Genomic DNA, 16,074 nt, shown 5'->3' with positions numbered 1-16,074 from the left:
TTACAATTATCCAAAACATTGAATTGTGACAAACCTGATATACATTAAAGAAAAGAAAATCAGATGAGAATCCAGACACAGTGACATCACAGCTCCTGACAAATAACGCAGATACTCCAAATTTTAAACTAAGCCACATGGGTAAACTAAGGGAGTGTAAGATAAAAGAAAAATACACATGTAACGTACACAATGCATACATTATCCAATGCAATAGAAAGTTGATAAGATTAGAGGTTGACTGGTGCTAAAACCAATGGAGAAACCTTAAATGTCCCTAGCATGGGAAACAAGGGAAAAGTTAACACTGATAATAAGATCCCTTAACAACGTAAGACTGTGGCAGCAGTAAGTATCAGATAGAGAGTCCAGAAGTCATGGTTGGTGTTGGCATCTCATCCCAAGATCCTTCAGCTCCATCTCTGACTGGGGTGTCTCTCTTCTCTGCAGAGTTTCATACACTGAGGCCTGAGATCTTCTCTGGAGAGGCATGTAGGTGTCACTCACATTCCTCACATTCTGAAATATGTTAACACACAGAGGAAATTGTCAATGTCATGACTGAACACTTTGATAGATGGTGGTTAAGGACTTATATAGGGCAGTGCTATCACTCATTTAACTAACATACATGATGAAGCTAATAACATCAGTCTAGGATGACTTACCTGCAGAGTGTCATACTCAGAGGATGTGCTCCTGGGGTTGAGAGCTGTGTATGTCTCATCATGGGCATCAGAATGGACAGCCTATGAAAATATTGGTAGAAGGAGATGATTCTAAAACTTAATGAAGCCCAATTAAATGTCACCAAGCGTGCAGGTTTTTAAAAGTGTCTTATTACCTTTTGGTTTATTCTGCTGTTTCTCGCAGCTCCTTCACGTCTACTGAGTAAAGAAACAGAGTAAGCCTCATAAAATCTGGTGTCAGTGCTCATAGAATTAAATTACAGCTAAGGGATGAACATTCATCATTGCCCTGTCAGAGTAGGCCAAAGAGAGAGAGTTATATATATTCATATATAGAAATAATATGCAGTTAGCATGCCTGTATTATTTCAGAGGAAGCAAATTTCACTGAATCACCTCATATACAGAATTCCAAGTAACAGCAGGACAGCAAGAATGATGATTATGGTGATAATAGCTGACAGGATGATGCCAGCCACTTCTAGGGGAAAATTAAAGACTTGAAATGACAGTAAATACATGCAACATTATCAACAGGGCTGTAAGTGATACTTTGCAGGAAAAGCTAACTGGTTTTACATTCTGAATGCCATCATGTGGCAAGATGATGACAACAGTCACGGCTGTTTCAAACCTCCTCATTCTAATCATCAACACAAGCATCAAATCACATGTTCATCATATCATTTTGTAAACAAACAGCAGGCTTTTAACAGGCAGAGATACATTTTAGTATTCACATAAAACTACACAACACTGACCTTCTGTAGGAACTGCAACTCCAGTAGAGGTCTGAGAGCCAACTTCATTCTCTGCCTCACAGTAGTAAAGTCCACTGGAATCAGAGGTCACCTTGAAGCTGATGCTGTCACCTGTGCCCCTAATAAGAGATTCAGCTCCAGTCCTCATATACCAGGTGTAGTTGTGCACTGGTGGGTTGGCATCACTGCTGCAGGTCAGAGTCACAGAACTGCCCTCCACTATTTCCCTCTGACTGATAGACATTCTTCGGCTTGTCTGTTAAAATGTGTGCAAGTTTTATCATAACAAAGCAAATTAAGACATGTCATTGAGGTGTCTGATTTCGGTAGCAGTTAGAACTTATAGACCTACAAATAGACAACAATACACAATATACAATATAATATATGCAATAAGATCTGAACCACATTTGTAAACATCTGTACACATTTACAGTCAGATGTGGTAACTTACATCGGACTTTGAGAAACACATCAGTGGAGAAGAGACTCTTGTGTCTTCTAACAGCACAGGAGTAACTGCCCACATCCTCACTGCTGACTGGGTTCAGATGCAGCCTGTTGTCTCTGGTTGTGTGTTTGAAGGTCACAACCTCTCCGTTCTTGTACCAGATGAAGGTGGGGTTGTTGCTCAGAATACAGGTTGTATTACAGGTCAGTGTCACTTTATCTCCCTCTTTCACTGCTTCAGGAGTTATCAACACCTGCAGAACTGGAGGATATATTATGTGTAGGGAGATACAGTGATACATGTACACACATTTCATTATCAGAATAGTTAAAGGGCCTACCTGTAACAGAGATGTTGACAGGTAATCCAGAGTAACCTTCCCCCTGTTCTGTAGTAAACCTGAAGGCATATTCTCCAGAGTGACTCTCTCTCATGTCTTTCAGTCTCAGGGTAGAACTATTCTCTTTATTCCCAAAATACTCTGCGTGGTTTTGATAGTCTTTATCCAAACTTAGATCTACTGGGAGACGGCTTGATTTCTGCTTGTTAAACCAGAAGTCTGTGCTGATGAGGTGATCTCTTGGATATTTGTAAGTGCACGAAATATCCACCGATGAACCATTCAATACACAGATGCTGTTAGATGAGTAGGTCACACCCCAACACTGTTTAGATGGAGCACCTACATCCAGGTGTAAAATATGAGCATTAAACACCACATCTATCACCGTACACATGCACATCATGGCTAGCATTATGAAAGGCATCTATGTGGTTATCTGTATAAAAAAAACAAGTCGTCTGAGTAAAAATACGTTTTCTGCTAAATCTGAATAAAAGTTAACTTTAGATCCAAGTATCCTTTGTAATTGATATGAAATAGTCATGTAATGTTCTTTAGTTCCATCCCTACTCACACACTGCAGGGGAACGGTGAGCCTCATAACCTCTCACTGCACAGGAGTAACTGTTCTCTTCAAAGGGTCTGCTTGAGTCCAGTGGTAAGGAGTCTGTTGTTTTGTCTTGTAGAGGCTGTCCATTCTTGTACCAGACATACTGAGTGTTAGAGCTCAAGCTGCAGGAGGTGCTGCAGGTCAGTTCAGTCTGATTCTGTTTCCCTACAACAGCACCCTCCTTCACCTGCAGGTCTGAGAAGAGAGGTGAGCAGTCATTGTGGCTTCAACCTTGAATATAATTTCCATTATGATCAGAAAAATAGAAAATAAATGGTAAGTTTTGTATGTTCATCATTACGTGTAACGGAGACTGTAACACCAGATATGCCTGTTATAGTTAAAGAGCCTACCTGTAACAGAGATTTTGACTCCAGGTAATCCAGAGTAACCCTCCCCCTGTCCTGTTGTAAACCTGAAGGCATATTCTCCAGAGTGACTCTCTCTCATGTCTTTCAGTCTCAGGGTACAACTATTCTCTTTATTCCCAACATACTCTGTGTGGTTTTGATAGTCTTTAGCCATACTTAGATCTACTGGGAGACGGCTTGATTTCTGCTTGTTAAACCATAAGGCTGTGCTGATGCGGTGATCTCTGGGATATTTGTAAGTGCAGGAAATTTCCACTGATGAACCATTCAAAGCACAAATGCTGTTAGATGAGTAGGTCACACCCCAACACTGTTTAGGAGCACCTACGGCCAGGTGTAAAACATGAGTATTAAACACCATATATATCAGCGTACACATGCATATTATGATTGTGAGAATCTATGTGGTTATTTGTATATACAAACATAAATGATATGTTTTCCTCTAAATCTGAAGAAAAGTGAACTTCAGATTCATATATCTTTTGTAATTGATATGAAATAGTCATGTAATGTTCTTGAGTTCCATCCCTACTCACACACTGCAGGGGAACGGTGAGCTTCATAACCTCTCACTGCACAGGAGTAAATGTTCACTTCAAAGGGTCTGCTTGAGTCTAGTGGTATAGAGGCTGTGGTTTTGTCTTGTAGAGGCTGTCCATTCTTGTACCAGACATACTGAGTGTTAGAGCCCAAGCTGCAGGAGGTGCTGCAGGTCAGTTCAGTCTGAGTCTGTTTCCCTACAACAGCACCCTCCTTCACCTGCAGGTCTGAGAAGAGAGGTTAGAAGTCATTGTGGATTCAACCTTGAATATCATTTCCATTATGATCAGAAAAAAGAAATCAAATCATGAGTTGCACATGTTCATCATTACGTGTAACGGAGACTGTAACACCAGATCTGCCTGTTATTGAATCCCTTTTGTGTTGCTCTGTGTAAAACTGAAAGTGATAAACACCAGAGTGATTATCTGAAAGTTTGTATATTGTTAGACTGCAATCACGATCATCAGAGTCACTGAGTTTTCCGACTCTTCTGTTTTTGTCTTTATTCCACTCTCCTCTTATATATGTATCACCGCTATAATATTCATATGTGCAGGGCAGGACCACTGATGCCCCTTTAAGGCCACAGACTCGTGTGGAGGAGTAGGTCACACTCATTCCACACTGAACACCTGAAACACAGGCACAATGAAGAGTCAATTTGGATAAAAGATTTAAATGCAGAAAGCTTTGAGAAGAGTATTTTCCTGGCACAGATCAGGTATTTCAATTATAAATTCTGATGGCCATGTGTGGGGAGTTTGTTTAAATAAAACTGTTAGTATGATTCCATATAGTAGTATGGATTCGTAGTGTATACACACATTTATACATTCATAGTGTATAGGCCTTATCATCCTAGCATATCTTGGAAGTATTACATTATGTCCACTGTACCTGGCAGCCTCAGGAGAAATATTGCAGCCAACATGAGCATGCTTTTAAAAAACATTTCTCACTTTCCCTGCAATAATAAAACACCACATACTGCATTATTCTATTTTAAAAGGCAGGGTTTAGAAAATGTAATGATTTACAAAAAATGTATGTTTTTTTTAATAGCAAGGATGAATTAAGAACAGAGAGGATCTTAAAGAGTTTAAGTTGCTGACTGGATATCCTTACTCTAATATTACTCTATTACTAGTATCAGTAGTGTTCAGTGTAACTTTCACACTCACATCAGAAAAGGTGGAAGCAACTACTACACACTGGACTTCAGTAAGAATAGAGAAAAGTCTAGCATGCATGCTTACAGGAGAGTAAAGGATACCTTTACCATGATGCAGTAAAGACAACACAACAAAATGCAAAGTGTATGAAAAAGAAAAAAACTATTTTTCTTTAAGAAGAAAATGAATGATAACAAAGTTAATTGATATTTTACTTTAAAATGTGAGTTGTAATAACCATGGCACCTGTACCCTGCTCTGCAACAGTCTGACAATGTACATGACATGCTATTATTTGTCCTTCCAAAGTTGAATATACAGAGAGGGCACAGAGTTTAGAATAGAAAGGACTCTACAGAAATGACATGGGTTTCTATCCGTGCAGAAAAACAGGACTTCAGTAAGAATAGAGAAAAGTGTAGCATGCATGTTTACAGGAGACTTAAGGACACATTTACTATGATGCAGTAAAGACAAAAGGGAAAAGAGCAAAATGTACATAAAAGAACTTTCTTTAAGAGGAAAATGAATGTTAACAAAGTAAATATATATTTTCCTTCAAAATGTGAGCAACATGAAACATGGCACCTTAGCCCTGCTCGGCAACAGTCTTTAAATGCACATGACTATTACATGGCTATTATTTGTCCTTCCAAAGTTTAATATACAGAGAGGGCACAGAGTTTAGAGGAGAAAGGTGACAAAAATGACATGGGTTTCTATCCGTGTAGAGACAAACATGCTAACATAGGAATTCATGGTGAAACTAGTGAAACATCAGAATAAAACAGAGAACTGTTTCTCAAATAAAGGCATCACTCTCATAGTTGTGTCGGATTTTAAACATTCCATTGTGTGCTCCACTCCATTGTGCACCTAATCTGATCAACAGAAAGAATGCTAAAAATCACCATAGAAACTATAAAGCACGTTAACTCACATGGTGTTATTCACTCTGCACCAGCCCATCACATCATGCATAAACTTGGTGAAAACTTAGTGCAGCAAAGTGCAGACCGTGGTTGTGACGCCTTCTGACCACCATTTTAAGAATGTCAGTGTGGTGACGGATATTCATGACAGCCATTTTCTCTCCCGACTGCTCAGCCAAAGACTCATAAGAGTTGCTGAGAGAGACCCAGTGTTAAGTCTGAAGATGAGCTCTCTTCCCAAAACCACTTTAAACACAATTAAACACATGTAACAAAGTTCGAGAGTATTGTTTTACAAGTCCCATCAGTATGGAACAATTCAAATTCCTCTTGAGGTAACGTTTAGCTATTACTACTAACTATATGTCAGTGCTATGAAGTTTTATTTTTTACAGCCCCAGTTATCTGCAATATTGACAGTATGTTTTTCTAGATTTTATATACTTTAGATTAATTTTACAATAAACTGTTTCATATCATATTAGTGTTTCTCCTTTGTTATATAAAAGCCAGACCACACCCAGATGTCTCTGCTATCAGGGATTCTTTGCTGGGCCATTCAGAGTCCCTTAAACTGGCCTTCTTTCCATCAACATGTCAGGCGGTTTTAGAGAATTCTACTGATTTAAAATAGAGACGTGTCAGTCAGACACAAGAATAGAAGTAGTTCTGAAGCACATATTTAACATTAACACCTACTTCCCTGAACTACTAATGGGGGGGGGGGGGGTACCAAGGCCCCTCAGATCTTTGACTGCTATCATTTGAAAGGCCAAGTCATCAACTAACGACTGTGGTCAGGCAGGTTCCTGCAAAATAAATATGTCCGCCAAACAGCAGGCTTTGACAGGCATTTACTTTGTCCTAAAACTCCAGGATACCCCTCTTTTCATGCAGTGTACTACACACTGGACTTTAGTAAGAATAGAGAAAAGTGTAGCATGCCTTTTTACACGAGAGTAAAGGATACATTTATTATGATGCCATAAATACAACAGAACAAAATGCTATATACAAAAGAAAAAACTATTTTTTTGTTTCTTCACAAGGAACATTTATATTTACAAAGTGATAGATATTTTACTTTAAAATGTGAGCGACATGAAACATGGCACCTGTACCCTGCTCTGCAACAGTCTGACAATCTATATGACATGCTATTATTTGTCCTTCCAAAGTTGAATATACAGAGAGGGCACAGAGTTGAGGGTAGAAAGTTGTCTTCAAAAATGACATGGGTTTCTATCCATGTAGTTAGAAACATGCTACCAGATAAATGAGTGATATCATTAGTGAAACATCAGAATAAAAAAAGAACTATCTCTCACATAAAGGCATCTCAGTCATAATTATGACTATACATGAAAGTATAGGCACCTACCTTCTAACAGAGAGGCGTCTGCCAAATTCTCACTAACCACAACTTCGATGAAAAGACTGAAAAGGACGTGTGACTGTTGAAAATGCTGATAAAATGCTCAAGCCACAGGAGGTGCTGCAGGTCAGTTCAGTGTGATTCTGTTTCCCAGCACCCTCCTTCACCTGTAGGTCTGAGAGTACAGGTAAGCATCCATGAAAGCTTCATCCTGAAATTTTTATCCTGAAATGTAATCCACTGACTGTAAAAACAGAGTAAAATAATCTAATGTGTAGATTTGATATATTATTCAGTACCTGTGACTGAGAGAGTGACACCAGATCAGCCTGTTATCCAGCTTATTTGTAGGCTTGAGTAAAACTGAAACTGATAAACACCAGGTTGGCATTCTGAAAGTGTGTCAAGAGTCAGGTCACACTTTGGACATTTCGAGTTGCCATTTCCTCTCACCCTCCCTCTCAGCTCTTTGCACCACTCTCCCCCCAGTCTAATCATCCACCTGTTTTGTACATTGGGTGCCAGGATACAATATTTCTCTGGAAGTAGTGCAAAGTGAATGTACTTCATACATTCAGATTCAGAATGTCTAACAAATAACAAACCTGAAAGATTTAAAAAATAAAATCCTCAGTAAGTGTAGACTTGTTCACACCAGCAGACTGGTACAGAGTGTGTGGGTGTGTTTGATGCACAGAGGGTCATAAACGACTTCCTGTCTCTCACTTTGTGGTTGAGGTGCTGTGCAGCCAGAGAGGCCATGCTGTGCAGCACAGAAAAGGAGAGAACAAGATAAGTAGAGAAATAACTCACATGCAGATGTCATTTAATTGATGTTATTTTCCCATTTTAACATTTTGCTTACATTTTGCAGTTTCATAAATGATTTTCTTTTGAAATTCTACCTCAAGCTCCCAATGCCCAGGAAGGAAGTACTTGTTGTCTGGGGCCATCGACTCGGAGGGAGCAGAGTGCTTGACCACAGCCATCTCACACAGCACCCCAGCAGCCACACGCTTCACAATGTTTACTGGAAAGTACAGCAGCTCAATATACACACACGCACACAGAGAGAGAGAGAGAGAGAGAGAGAGAGAGAGAGAGAGAGAGAGAGAGAGAGAGAGAGAGAGAGAGAGAGAGAGAGAGAGAGAGAGAGAGAGAGAGAGAGAGACAGACAGACAGACGGGGGAGGGGATGAGTTAGCCAAGTATGCATAACATTGTCCAATTCTGGCTGTCTCTCTCTGATAAACTCGGTAACACACTCTCACAGGGACAAATTCACAGACTAATGAAATGTACGCTCTAACTTACATCCACATACTCATTCAATAATCTTACCTTTCCATCAACACATATGCACGGTGGCTCAAGTGCTTGCACTGCCGCCTCACAGCAAGAAGGTCATGGGTTCGATTCCCACATGGGGCGCTGTTGGCTCTGGGGGGCAGGTCCTCCCCAGACCTTCAGTGCTCAGGTGGGCTATCTCCCGGGCCTTTCTGTGTGGAGTTTGCATGTTCTCCCCGTGTTCACAAGGGGTTCCTTATCGCAGTTCACTGCGATATAACAGTATGGTACATGACGTCAGTCATGGGTACAAATCGAAGCATTTATCTATTCACGCCTGAAAGGCCGCGAGATCTGTCAGCGCGCGCTCCTGGGCCCGCCCCCCAGGAGCACTATAATATTATTACGCGCCCTCAGATCTGCCTCTTTTGAAACTTCGCAAGGCGGAGTGAACATCTCCGAGCATATCTCAAACGCTCTACCACAGTCAAAAGGGTTTTGTGTGCTTTTCGCTCTCTACGGGTTGGTGAGTTATCTGGGTTCCTTAACCCTCACTAGCTCAGGGCGCTACAAAATTCATTGGCTCAACTTCATTTTGAAAGTAGTGGCTGCAATCCTGGCTGCCTGGCTGGCTAAGTTTCTGACTAGCCTGCTAGCTTGCTAACAACGTGTTCGTTGCAGATAGTGTGCTTGTGTTTTAACATTCTTCTCTACTTTCAGATTGAAAAAAAGATGGCCAGACACTACCCCGACTGCGGTCCCGTCTGTCCCAAGGGCGACCGCCACCGTCGGTGCGTGACCTGCCTAGGCAGGGACCACGCAGAGGGCGCGCTTTAGGGCAAAGCCCCTGTCTGTTCCATCTGTGCTAGCCTCCCGCTAGCTAAGGCTACCAGGCGCCTTGCGTTCTGGAAGCGCAAGGACGCCGAGGAGACTGCACTAGTTCCATCCGGGGCTAACGCCCCCGTAGGAATGAGTGCGTCTTCAGCCTTGGACTTGGTGAGCGTGAGCAGTCGCCTTGCAGCGGCAGCTCCGCCCCGGGTCTCTCCCCGTCTCGGCCGCCTGTCAGCCCTGGGGCTGCGGGCAGCGAGGCTGAGGAGCTTCAACCAAGCGGTGTCCAGCCTGAACTCGAGCTGGACATCAGCCTGGATGATGATAGTCTGCTAGACTTCTCCGATGAGCACAGCTCAATCGCTGAAGCAATGCAGACGAGCCATGACGTTAGGATGCGGGTGGAGACACCTCCTACCTCGTCTCGGCTCCTGGGCCAGCAACTCCACGAGGTTGCGCTGAGAGCAGCCAGCTGCCTCGGGCTCCCTCTCCCTCCCCTCCCAGCGTGCGGTCCTCGCTGCTGGACGGGGAGTTTTATGCTGGCTCCGCCGCGTCAGTTCCCAGCTGCATCCCCTTTTTCGAGGAGGTGCACGAGGAACTGCAGGCGACATGGGCGATACCCTACTCGGGCCGAGCCCCGGTGCCGGGGTTCGCGCCCTACATGCAGCTCCACAGGGCTAGTGAGAGGGGCTACCTCTCCTTCCCTCAGGTGGAGGATGCAGTAGCGGGCTACCTCTCGCCCTCCTCCCCCACGATGCGTCTCAGCCAGAAGCCTCTCCTGCCCACGCGGGTGGGCAGATACCAGGCTCAGCTGGCAGAGAAGTCTTACTTGGCTGCAGGGCAGGCTGCCTGCACGACCAATACGGCTGCATTGCTACAGCGCTACCAGGCAAAGCTCCTGACTGAGCTTGCCTTGTCGCTGGGGGAAGATCACCCGTCTGTGGCAGAACTCCGTTGCGCGACGGATCTGTCGCTCAGACTAACTCGGTGCACGTCACAGGCACTGGGGAGGGTGATGGGTGCCGCGGTGGCAGCCCAGGCTCCGCGGCAGCACTCCGCTCGCCGCGGGCGAGGCAGAGGGAGACCTCAGGCTTCCTGATCGTGACAGTCAGCCACTCGTCACACAGGGGGGAGCGGTTGAGTCCACACCGCCTCCACAGAAATCAGCCCGTCGCTCACATGTGGAAATCATGTCCAGCACGGTAAGCAGGTTTTCACAAGCACCACAATCATATGTCCTAACTCCTGTCCCAGATGGCACAGTGCCCAGGCATGCTTGTGCAACTCCCCCCGCGATGCACACAGTGCAATCGCACCCCCACATTTTTTTCAAAAACATGAGGGGGCAGCCCCAGATCTCGTCTCCCTCCCTAGGCGGAGTGGGTGTAGATCTAGGCTTAGACTCATTGACCATGAGCGGGTTAGTCCCCGACAAATTCAACTCAAAGCACAACCTCCCTGGTTGTGTGGAGAGTTGGCGCGCATGCGCAGTGTCACCATGGGTGCTAAAGACGATCACAAGGGGTTACGTGCTGCAATTCGCCCGTTCCCCTCCGCCATTCAGCGGAGTGATACAGTCTGTGGTGCAGCGAGAACAGTCTCACTTCCTACGGAAAGAGATAATCTCCCTGCTCAGAAAGGAGGCAATAAGCAGAGTCCCTCCCGAGGAGGAAAATGCAGGCTTCTACAGCCGTTACTTCCTCGTACCCAAAAGAGACGGGAATTATCGGCCAATATTAGATCTACGTGTGTTAAACAAAGCACTCATGCCGCTACGGTTCAGAATGTTGACCCCACGCAGGCTTGTGCAGTTTATAAGGCCAAACGATTGGTTTATCACGATAGACTTAAAAGACGCTTATTTCCACATTCCGATCCACCACAGACATCGGAGATATCTGAGGTTTGCGTTCGGAGGAATAGCGTACCAATTCAACGCACTCCCATTCGGCCTGTCCCTAGCGCCGAGGGTATTTACAAAGTGCGTAGAGGCAGCCATCGCCCCATTACGTCTACGCGGCTTACACGTTTACAATTATTTGGACGACTGGTTAATTGCTTCTCATTCAACGGCTGCAGCAGTGCAGGACGGCCATCTAGTGGTGGCGCACCTGTATCGACTGGGCTTTGTAATAAACAGAGAAAAAAGCGTTCTCTGCCCCAGGCAAGTTACGCATTTTCTGGGTATGATTTTAGACTCCACCTCCATGGAGGTCAGGCTGTCTTAAGAACGGATAAATGCCATCAAAACATGCGTGCGCCAGTTCCGACGGGGACAGTCAGTCTCGTCGCTGTGCTGCCAACGCCTGTTAGGAATGATGGGGTCGGCCGCTATAGCGCTCCCGTTGGGGATGTTGCGCATGCGGCCATTCCAAATATGGTACCTGTCTATGAAGCTCAATGCAGTCACAGACAGGCATCGCAGAGTAGTGGTGTCCTCCAGATGCAGGAAAGCCCTGGCGATCTGGAGAACCCCCTGGTTTCTCGCCGCGTCGGGCACTATGGGCATAGTGTCGCGTCGCGTGGTGGTGACCACAGACGCTTCCACCAAAGGCTGGGGAGCAGTCTGCGAAGGGAGAGGCGTGAACGGTCTCTGGTCGGTGACAGAGGCCGCGTCTCACATAAATGTGTTAGAGCTGCGTACAGTAGTCCTAGCTCTACAACACTTTCTGCCCAGGCTGAGTGGTCAGCATGTACTAGTGAGGACGGACAACACTGCGACCTTGGCGTATATAAATCGCCAGGGCGGAGTGCGCTCCCCGTCACTACATCATTGGGCGACTCGCCTGCTCCTGTGGGCAGCAAGGCACGTCCTGTCCCTCTGGGCAGTTCATATACCAGGTCACCTTAACTAAGGTGCGGACCTGTTATCGAGGGGCGATCCTCGAGCAGCAGACTGGTGCCTTCACCCACAAGTGATAGGTCAGATCTGGGTGCGTTTTTTCAAGGCGCAGGTGGACCTGTTCGCGAACAGGCAGAACACCTGCTGCCCGCTCTGGTTCTCGCTAGGGGGCGACGATCCCCCACTAGGCATAGACTCGCTGGGCCACCAGTGGCCAGCTCTACCCCTATATGCTTTTCCCCCGATCCTGCTCCTCCAGCAGGTGCTGTGCAGGATTGCGGACCGGGGCAGGGAATTGATATTAATAGCCCCCCACTGGCCCAATCAGCCGTGGGCGGCAGATCTGGTCAATATGTCAGTGCAGCAGCCTTGGGAGCTGCCTCTGCGGAGAGACCTCCTAACGCAGGCGCACAGGACAGTGTGGCACCCACATCCGGAGTGGTGGCGTCTCAGAACCTGGCACCTGAAAGGTGCAGGCTCATAGCGCCAGGCTTGTCGGACGCGGTGGTGGCTAAAATACAGAGTGCCCGAGCTGTATCAACACGGGCTCTGTATACGCTGAAGTGGCGCAGTTTTGAGCGGTGGTGTGCTGCGCGTCAGCACGACCCCATTAACTGCGCGCTGGGCGTTATTCTAGAATTCCTACAGCAGTTGTTTGATGAGGGGAAGGCGGCTTCTACTCTCAAAGTGTACATGGCTGCCATTTCAGCCTGCCACGCCGGCATTAATGGCAGTTCTCCTGGCAGTCACCCGCTAGCGTCACGCTTTATGGCGGGGGTGAGACGGCTCAGGGTGCCAGAGAGACACCTCATACCCTCTTGGGATCTGCGAGTGGTGTTACGTGCTCTCGCAGGGCCTCCGTTCGAGCCCCTGGAGACAGTGGACATAAAGTTTGTCTCTTTAAAGACCGCGCTGCTGCTGGCGTTAACGTCAGCAAAACGCGTTGGTGACATGCAAGCCCTGTCAGTCAGTCCATCGTGCCTTCAGTTCTCGATCGCTGGTGACAGAGTGGTTATGCGACCTAATGCTGCTTACACACCTAAAGTGGTGGTAACCCCATTCCGCAATCAGGTGATTGAATTAGCAGTTTTCTCGCCTCCTCCTTTTGCGTCAGCAGAGGAGGAACGTTTGAATAAGCTCTGTCCAGTGCGCGCTCTCCGCTGTTACGCAGAGCGCACTAGAGCTTTCAGACAGTCAGATCAGCTATTCGTGTGCTTCGGTGCATGCGCAAAAGGCAGACCTCTATCAAAACCGAGCCTCTCCCGTTGGATAGTAGAGGCTATCGTGTTGTCTTATAATGCGCACTCTACGTGGGGGGTCTCGTCTTCCTGGGCCTTACTAAAGGGCGTCTCAGTGGAAGATATTTGCAAAGCTGCAAGCTGGAGTTCTCGCCACACTTTCATTAGATTCTATATGTTAGATGTGACTGAACCTAGTTTTCTTCATAGCGTTCTGCGGGCAAGTGATCTCTGAATCCCCTGGCCTGAGAACGATATATATGATAAGTGTGTTCATTAGTGTCTACATGTTATGTTGCACATGAAACATCCCAGGGTTTTCCTACGGGCGCAGGATCACGGATCCCTGTCGCCTATGATAAAGGTGGCCCTGTTAAATTCATGGTGTTCTGCAGGCAAGCGATCTCTGAATCCCCTGACCTGAGAACGATGTATATGATAAGTGTGTTCATCGGTGTCTACATGTTTGTTGCACATGAAACACTCCAGGGTGGTTTCCTACAGGCGCAGGATCGCGATCCTTGCCGCCTATGATAAAGGTTGCCCTGTTAATATGTTCACCGCCAGCGGCCGTATGAACCTCTATGAGGGCAAAGACTTCAATAAAGCTGGTGTGTGTAATTGGCTGCCACTGTATTATCACGCGGGAATGTATAGGGTCCCATACTGTTATATCGCAGTGAACTGCGATAAGGAACGTCTCGGTTACTTACGTAACCTCGGTTCCTTAAGCAGGAACCAGATATAACAAAGTTGGCGTGTACAGTGCTACCTTGGGCCTGTGTGTGTGTGTGTGTGTGTGTGTCCTGTGTCGCCTACATATATATATAACACGTGTGTGTTGCAGTGAGTCGTTTGTGCAATAAAAAACTGACAGCAGTCAGCCTTGTTTGTTTGTTCATTCAAACCCCCCCCCCCCCACACACACACACACACAGACACAGCTCCATGAACGCACTGGCACACTCCCTCACTCCTCTCTTCCTCTTGTTCACTCCTCTTCCTCGCTCCACTCCTCCTCACCCACAGGCTCCTTGTGCCCTTACCTGCACAAACAGGGGGATGGTCTCCATGGATGTGATGTCGGTGGCGTTGGCCGGGTCTCGGGCCAGGATGTGCAGAACTCCTGTGCAGCCCTCCAAAATCTCCTCCATCCTCACACCGTCCTGACAGACAGAGAGAGAGAGAGAGATTCATTTTTTTCTACAAGTGTGAACATGTTTTTGAAGAGAAGAAAAAAACAGCACATATGACTTTTTTCTAATGGCAGAAAAGGTGCTATAGGTTCAGTAGAAAGAGAGGTCCTCATGGTGTGTCCATGATCAAATCAGAAAGTAAGAGTAAATGGTGGGAGAGAGAAACAGTATTCTGTTGCAACAAGGCAAAGTAGAACACGTGATAAAAAATATAAACACAGACGCGTTATATTTCTGATACGTTATTTTTCTCATGTTTTCTTACGATATGATACGATACGACACTGTATTGTTTTCCGATTTGTACACAGAAAAGAGAGAACATTTTGGATCCCTGTCATTGGAAAATACTTGTTCAAAAGAAGACATGGAACCCCAACTAACTGCCACTGTTAGGATTTATGCTATCTTTATGCTACAGCACTAATGAATGCTGAAGAATTATTTTTTTTTTTATCTGTAGTTTAATCCACCCCTTAGAGGCCCCATAAATATAAAGACCGCTGCAGTCTGGTAGTGAGCCCGGTCTTTCTCTCTCTCTGAGTGAGGGCCTGTGCCCATCTCTGGCCTACCAGGACGTGGGTGAGCCCGACAAGCTTGTTGTTGTTGTTTAATAAATATTCTATATATGCAACTCCGGAGTCCTGAGGAAACTTGAGTGAATTTTCACCTAACAGCATCACATCAGAATCGCGTTACAGCGGTGAAGACGAGGAATGACGCGTTACTTCCACTCCGAACTCACTCCCTCGTTCAGCAGATCCCTCTCTCCATGCACTTCTCATCTCTCCGTGTGTGTATATGTATTGTATGTATGTATGTATGTATGTATGTATGTAGGTAGGTAGGTAGGTAGGTAGGTAGGTAGGTAGGTAGGTATGTATGTATGTATGTATGTATGTATGTATGTATGTATGTATGTATGTATGTATGTATGTATGTATGTATGTATGTATGTATGTATGTATGTATGTATGTATGTATATATCCTCTAGTGTATTCATCATGTCCTCTGGTGTGAGTGTGTGTGTATGTCTACCTGTTTCCGCTGGAGGGGGCGTATGTGTGTGTGCATGTGTGTGTCTGTGTGTGTGCTCCCTCCGAGTCGATGGCCTCGGCTGAGCGCTCGACCGCAGCCATCTCACACAGCACCCCAGCAACCATGCGCTGCACATTGTCCACTGGAAAGTACAGCAGCTGCATGCACACACACACACACACACTCTCTCACACACACACACACACACACACACACACACACAAAGAGAAACAGACAGACGGGGGGAGGGGATGAGTTAGCCACGTATGCATAACATTGACCAGTTCTGGCTGTCTCTCCCTGATAAACTCGGTAACACACTCTCACAGGGACAAATTCACAGACTAATGAAATCTACTCTCTAACTTACACCCACATACTCATTCGCTTATCTT

At 45.7% G+C, this 16,074-nt stretch overlaps 1 long non-coding RNA gene across 1 annotated transcript; it reads right to left on the bottom strand.

Annotated features, from left to right (window-relative positions):
* Positions 1-480: 480 nt before the first annotated feature.
* On the bottom strand, positions 481-887 carry LOC116219176. Its single transcript, XR_004163105.2, has 3 exons — positions 845-887; positions 669-749; positions 481-519 (listed from the first exon to the last, which is right to left on the bottom strand). It is a non-coding gene; the product is annotated as an uncharacterized LOC116219176 (long non-coding RNA).
* Between the last annotated feature and the right edge of the window lie 15,187 nt (positions 888-16,074).

Source organism: Clupea harengus, chromosome 24 (genome assembly GCF_900700415.2).
Source record: "Clupea harengus chromosome 24, Ch_v2.0.2, whole genome shotgun sequence".
Classification (NCBI taxonomy): Eukaryota; Metazoa; Chordata; class Actinopteri; order Clupeiformes; family Clupeidae; genus Clupea; species Clupea harengus.
This window is presented reverse-complemented; position numbering and strand designations above follow the sequence as displayed.